The sequence below is a fragment of the Lethenteron reissneri genome, chromosome 26 (genome assembly GCF_015708825.2).
Source record: "Lethenteron reissneri isolate LAM-NWPU_2019-01 chromosome 26, ASM1570882v1, whole genome shotgun sequence".
In the NCBI taxonomy this organism is placed as follows: domain Eukaryota; kingdom Metazoa; phylum Chordata; class Hyperoartia; order Petromyzontiformes; family Petromyzontidae; genus Lethenteron; species Lethenteron reissneri.
Window position 1 is genome coordinate 24,539,987 of NC_083804.1, and position 7,292 is coordinate 24,547,278.

Genomic DNA, 7,292 nt, shown 5'->3' on the forward strand with positions numbered 1-7,292 from the left:
GAACACCACCGCTCTCACACTCACCACACTCACCGTGCACTACCACACATTCACCACGCAGTGAACACCACCACTCTCACACTCACCACACTCACCATGCACTACTACACATTCACCATGCAGTGAACACCACTGCTCTCACACTCACCATGCACTACCACACATTCACCACGCAGTAAACACCACCACTCTCACACTCACCACACTCACCATGCACTACCACACATTCACCATGCAGTGATCACCACCACTCTCACACTCACCACACTGACCATGCACTACTACACATTTACCACGCAGTGAACACCACCATTCTCATACTCACCACACTGTGCACTCACCACCGCCACTCATCACCACTCTCACACGCTGCCTGTGCTCTGCTCTCACAGGGCGTTCCGCTGCACCTTTCTCTGCTGCTGCTGTTGCAGGTGGCAGAGTCGAGGACAGAGCAGCTGATTGGAGCTCAACCACACAAACACAGCACAACCTCACACGTGACGACAACCACACACGTGATGACAACCACACACATGGCAGCCACACAGGACAACTCAACCACACCACACACATGACAACCACACACATGACAACCACATGCTGTACGTCCAGACACACCGGGACTGCACCTAAATGCAGTCGAGCACCAGTGACTGCCATGCGCACTTGAATACCTCTAACTCCACACTGATAACTCTACACCTCTAACTCTACACCTCTAACTCTACACCTCTAACTCTACACGTCTAACTCGACACTGATAACTCCATGCCACGGCTTTTCTACCACAACATCACCTGCATTCTCTGACAGCCACTCACGCCACACCAGGGACACAGGTGACACAGGTGACGCAGTGACCCACACCCTGCACAGCCTACTGGGCTCGTCTGACGGCCGTGGGTACTGGACCCTGAACAGGGCTTGGGCCCACGGCCGCATTCACTCACTCACTCGCACACGCACACACTCACACACTCACTCACACACGCACACACTCACTCACACACTCACTCACACACTCACACACACACGCACACACTCACTCACACACACTCACACACTCACTCACTCACACACTCACACACTCACTCACGCACTCACTCACTCACACACTCACACACGCATGGCCATTCACACTGCATGCCCGCAGACGATGACGGTGGCTTCTTTGAGGCCTACAGAGGCCAGCACCGGCGCTCACACTGGCACAGGCTCTGTGATGCTGCTGCTGCTGCTTGCAGGCAACACCGAATGCTCTCAGACGCCCGTGGCCTATGGCCACCTGTTGACGTGAAGAGGTCATCCACTGCCCCAATCAGCTTCTTGTCTCTGGGTCGTCTCCGGGTTCCTTCTCTTTGTTGTCATGATTCTGTTTGACATGCAGCGGCAGCAGCAGCGGCAGCTGCGGAAGTGGTAGCAGCAGCGGTAGTAGTAGTAGTAGTAGTAGGAAGCTTTCGTCACCAATATTATCCATATGAGGCTTTTGGGTTAGATTGCATGAATATAAATGCGTCGTTAAACCCCCCACCACCCAACATAGCCAACTAGTAAGGTTTGTCACGTAAACAAAACATGCGCGATTCCATCCGGCAGAGCGGCCCTAGCTGCTGTTCACGGCGGGGGTTCTCCACTGTATTTGTGCTGCAGATGCCTACGAGCGAGGCCGTAGATAGCAGTGGGGGAGCGGAGACGACGAACAATTCGGCGTGGAAGAGCCATCGGCTCCAAGGGCCACGAAGCCCTGGCGAGTCGTGATGAGGAGTGCAGCGGCAGCAGCAGCGGAACCATCGGGGCTGCAGACTCCAGAAGGCCGAGAGCCTCTCTGCTCCTCGTCACCTGCCTGCCGTGGTGGCCTCGATTAGCACCATCGCAATCAAACACAAAGTAGAACCTGGGCTCGTGCTCATGAACAGTAGAAGACGGCGTTAGGTTCTAGTTAAGCGTCGGGGTGAGGTCGTCCCGCCAGCTCTACCACTCGCCTGGGAGGAGCCATAACCAATAGAATCCCGCGGCCGGGTTCACTCGGAACTCTGACCTCGTGCCCAGTCCCTCGCTGGCTTCGTGCCGTCTCCCCTCTTCTCCTCCTCGCGTGAGCCCCGTGTGTCACGCTCCATCCTCCCACTCCGCAAGAGCCTCCCAGGTGCTGTTGTAGACTTGGCGGTGAAGGGATCTTACCTATAAACGTAATTTTTATTCTGTCTATCTGTCTATGTACGCCTATCCTTGTAACGCTTTTAATGGACTAACTGTTGGGTTTACGATTTAACTAAGTACACAGATACAACAAACTAATCCTCCGGACGAAAACTCGCTATTTGTTTTTGCCCTTGGTCCGATGTAAACTAATAAAATCACTCTTCGTAACAATTTACGCTGATCGCCGGCGCCAAAGCACGCATCTGGAAACGCTGACTCGTGGTTGCCCCTAGCAATGTAAACAAGCTTGCCGAGCAGCGATGGGAGGGGGGATTCTCCTTCGCTTAAAAAATACCAAAAATAAAACAATCAAGTGAAGTTACTGCTACTGCACAACCACACGCTGAGGTACATCCTGAACAGTGTGATGTCCTCTTCTCACCCCACCCCAATTAGATACTGCGATAGTCATACTACTGCAGACTCGGTAGATACTACTGTAGACTCAGTAGATACTACAATGTCCGGTAGATACTATGATAGTAGATACTACGATAGTCACTAGATATATAGTCAGTAGATACTAGTGCAGACTCAGTAGATAGGACAATTTTTTTTAAACATTTCAGATCAACTATTTACCTCCCACTTTCGATATCTTGTTGATTCAGGCCTTCTGTAAGGCTCTTATAATTTTGTTGACGGACAAATGGACATACCATAACTTATTTGTGTATGTATATGTTATGTTTTTTTAACAGAAGACAAGTTTTTAAAGAAAAAATTCCCCTGGGCAAAGGCGGGTAGTAAGGTTATACACGGCATTCAGTATTTTCTTCACAGTGATCATTGACCATTATAAGTCGACGTGATTGTCATGTAAAACCCGCTGCTTGCTAATTGCTCCATTACACATCTACTGCAGCCCTTGCCCGAGTCTGTGGACAGTGCCTCATGCTGTGGGTGGTCTCCGTGACCACGTGGCCTTGCACAGACATTGCTGGGGAATGCGAAGGTGCAAGTGACTCGGGAGCTCTTTACAACTACGCACACCACACACACTCAGTACACACACGGTGTATGTACACTACACACACTAAATACACACAGTGTATGTACACTACACACACAGTGTATGTACACCACACACAATGTATGTACGCTACACACACTGTGTATGTGTGTACACCACACACACAGTGTGCATGTGTGTACACTACACACACAGTGTATGTACACCACAATGTATGTACACTACATACATTGTGTATGTACACACACAGTGTATGTACACCACACACAGTGTATGTACACCACACAATGTATGTACACCACACAATGTATGTACACTATATACACACTGTATGTACACTACATACACAGTGTATGTACACACACTGTATGTACACCACACACATACACTGTATGTACACCACACACACACTGCATGTACACCACACAATGTATGTAGATTACACAGTGTATGTAGTGTACACTGTGTACACACACTATGTACACCACACACACAGTGTATGTAGTGTACACAGTGTGTATACACACACACTGTATGTGTGGTGTAGCACAAGTCGGAGACGAGGTAGTTGCAGGTGGCACCTTTATTAACACTCTTTAGATTCAACAGGTTCGCCGAGTTCCTTCTCGATGTCCTACAGCCCAGCCTTGGCACAACCCTAAACACGATAATTGGTTCTTTACCCTTCTATCTGGCAACAAAACTGACACCTTTTTGCAAGGAGTCATGTTTGCATAGACCGCAATACCTGCAGTCATAATACAAACAAAAGAACATAACTCTGATAATGTGCACTGTCCCATAACTATCAGAGTTATGTTCTTTTGTTTGTATTATGACTGCAGGTATTGCGGTCTATGCAAACATGACTCCTTGCAAAAAGGTGTCAGTTTTGTTGCCAGATAGAAGGGTAAAGAACCAATTATCATATTTTTACTGGCAAATGAGGTCCCCATAGTGTAAACCCTAAACACGTTACGCTGATGGTGTCGACCGAGACAGCCAACAACTCTCCGGCTAAATTTCGATTTAAAGCTTTTATGACTGCAGGGATTAATCTTCTTGGTTCTTTCGGTAAAGTCACATAGAATGGAAATAATAAAATAATAAAAATAAAACTAAATAATTCTCACGACGTTACGGCCACAACGCAAGTGTATATTGAAGGAGACGGAGACTTCTTTAGAGACCACACGCTTTTTATTCAATAACAGCTAGACATTCTGACGCACTGGGGAATAGCCTAACCACACAACCTAGGGAGGTACAGCCTCCGATCTCTTCTAACTACTCTCCTTCCCTTAACCTACGGCTCCTTAGCCTAGGGAAGCTTAACGCCCACCCGCAGCCCACTCAGTCCCGGCTCGGCGGCATCCTCGGGGCTTGGGGTCCAGGATCTCCGACGGCACCTTCCTTCAGCTTCAGATGAGATGGACTGACTCCCGCTCTCTGTGAGCCGTCTTATATATCCCCTCTCTGAGGGGCGGGGGTGTCTCGGGGCCCCGGCTCTCGCCAGCCCCCTCCCCTCAGAGCGGTTCCAACCGCCTCTTTGCCCGACCGGTCCGGACCAGTCCAAACCGGTACGTACCCCTCCCCTAAGTTGTGTAACCTGTGTCAACCTTGACCACCACACAAGCAGTCGTCCTCAGGTGGAGAACAGGTCTGTCGAGAAGACAGTCTGAATGATACACCCCAGGCTTGGAGCGACTATTTAAGCTGGGATGGAGGGGGGAAGAGGAGCGCCTTGACAAAAGAATTTGCATATCAAGCAGCAGAGGTTAGTGTAAATGAAAGCTTTAAATCAAAATTTAACTGCCACTACGGGGTGGGATTCCACAAAACTTTAAGATCTTTCAACAAACTCCAGGATAAGAAGGCTCAGCTAATCGAGTCTCTCACCTTTCTGAAGAGATGCCGCAACTCTAAGGTAATACCAATCGCATTTACACTAACCTCTGCTGCTTGATATGCAAATTCTTTTGTCAAGGCGCTCCTCTTCCCCCCTCCATCCCAGCTTAAATAGTCGCTCCAAGCCTGGGGTGTGTCATTCAGATGCTGTCTTCTCGACAGACCTGTTCTCCACCTGAGGACGGCTGCTTGCGTTGTGGCCGGAACGTCGTGAGAATTATTTTATTATGTTTTATTTTTATTATTTTATTATTTCCATTCTACGTGACTTTACCGAAAGAACCAAGAAGATGAACTCTCCGGCTGCGCAATTATCGAGTGAAGGCGGCGACGACGACGAGACGAGTCCACTCCCAGAACCGGCAGCCCGGAGCTCTCCGCTGCTTTTATCCTCCCTGGCTCCGCCCTGGCTCCGCCCTGGCTCCTCCCTGGCTCCGCCCTGGCTCCTCCCTGGCTCCTCCCTGGCAGCACCCTGGCTCCGCCCTGGCTCCTCCCTGGCTCCTCCCTGGCTCCTCCCTGGCTCCTCCCTGGCAGCGCCCTGGCTCCTCCCTGGCTCCTCCCTGGCTCCGCCCTGGCTCCTCCCTGGCAGCGCTCTGGCTCCGCCCTGGCTCCTCCCTGGCTTCTCCCTGGCTCCGCCTCCCTTCTCGAACCCACGAGCGGGTTCCAGGGGCTTCCCGGTGAGGTCTTCCGTGGCCCTTGCCCCAGTTCCTCCGCCCTGCCGGCACACCCAGCGTGTACATCCTCGACGGCGTCAGTGCGCCAACTGTCCACCACAGTTGCCGCTGCTGGACAGCAGTCGGCGCGATGTCACTACATATGTACACTATACACACACGCTGTGTGTACACTACACTGGATTTACACTGTGTACACTATACACACTGTATTTACACACTGTATGTACACTACACACACTGTGTACACTACACACGCTGTGTGTACACTACACACTGTACACTACACACACTGTGTACACTACACACTGTATTTACACACCCTGTGTACACTACATACTGTGTACACTACACACACGCTGTGTGTACACTACACACTGTATTTACACAGTGTACACTACACACACACGCTGTGTGTACACTACACACTGTATTTACACACCCGGTGTACACTACATACTGTGTACACTACATACTGTGTACACTACACACAGTGTACACTACACACTGTGTACACTACACACACACAGTGTATACTACACATTGTGTACACTACACTACACACAGTGTACACTACACATACTGTGTACACTACACACACTGTATTCACACACTGTATGTACTCTATACACACTGTGTACACTACACACACACAGTGTATACTACACATTGTGTACACTACACACACACACTGTGTACACTACACATACTGTGTACACTACACACACTGTATTCACACACTGTATGTACTCTATACACACTGTGTACACTACACGCCCCGCCCCCTGGAGGCTCCGCCCTTGGTGACGACAACAATGACGTCACCGCGTGTTTGTCCACGCCCCGCCCCCTGGAGGCTCCGCCCTTGGTGACGACAACAATGACGTCACCGCGTGTTTGTCCACGCCCCGCCCCCTGGAGGCTACGCCCTTGGTGACGACAACAATGAGGTCACCGCGTGTTTGAGAGAGACGCCGACCACGCCATCGTCGTCACTGAGCTCGGCACACGCGTGGGGAGACCACCAGGAGAATGATTGTCGGGGTCCAGATGAGTGAGATGCGGCCAGCCGTGGCCCCGCTGTCCCCCGCACGAGACTGCCGTGCCCGACTCGCTGCATGAGCCGCGGGAACTGAGCGCAGTGGTTTGCGGTGCTGCGTTGGCAGGGCTTGCTGCACGTGACGCAGACACACGTGACACACACTCGGTAAGTTCGTCCACAGCACTGCCCAGGGAGGAACTTGTGACCTGTCCCTCGAGAAACACTTGTGAGTGCATTTCCCTTGGTGCACGGCGCAGTATCCAACTATGATCCAATCTTATTCTTGGGTCTTTCGGTAAAATCACGTCGATAGGTTCAAACAAAATAACAAAAAACTACGACGTTTCGATCACAACACAAGCAATCGTCATCCAATCTTATTGGCACAGCACCATCTTCTTCTTGCTTCGCGACAGCCTCTCGCACTGCTCTAGGAGTGGCGCCAATACCAAACTGGGCCGGCGAGTTGACTCGATTCGTGCCGTCACTGCTGAAC

General features: G+C 50.8%; 1 protein-coding gene across 1 annotated transcript in view; it reads left to right on the forward strand.

The window, feature by feature from the left end:
• The window catches only part of LOC133347917 (uncharacterized), a 48,408-nt gene extending 46,764 nt beyond the window's left edge, over positions 1–1,644 (forward strand). The window contains exon 13 of the mRNA XM_061560658.1: positions 432–1,644. The gene's annotated coding sequence lies outside the window, so the exon portion shown is untranslated. The remainder of the gene's footprint in view (positions 1–431) is intronic.
• Positions 1,645–7,292: the final 5,648 nt, after the last annotated feature.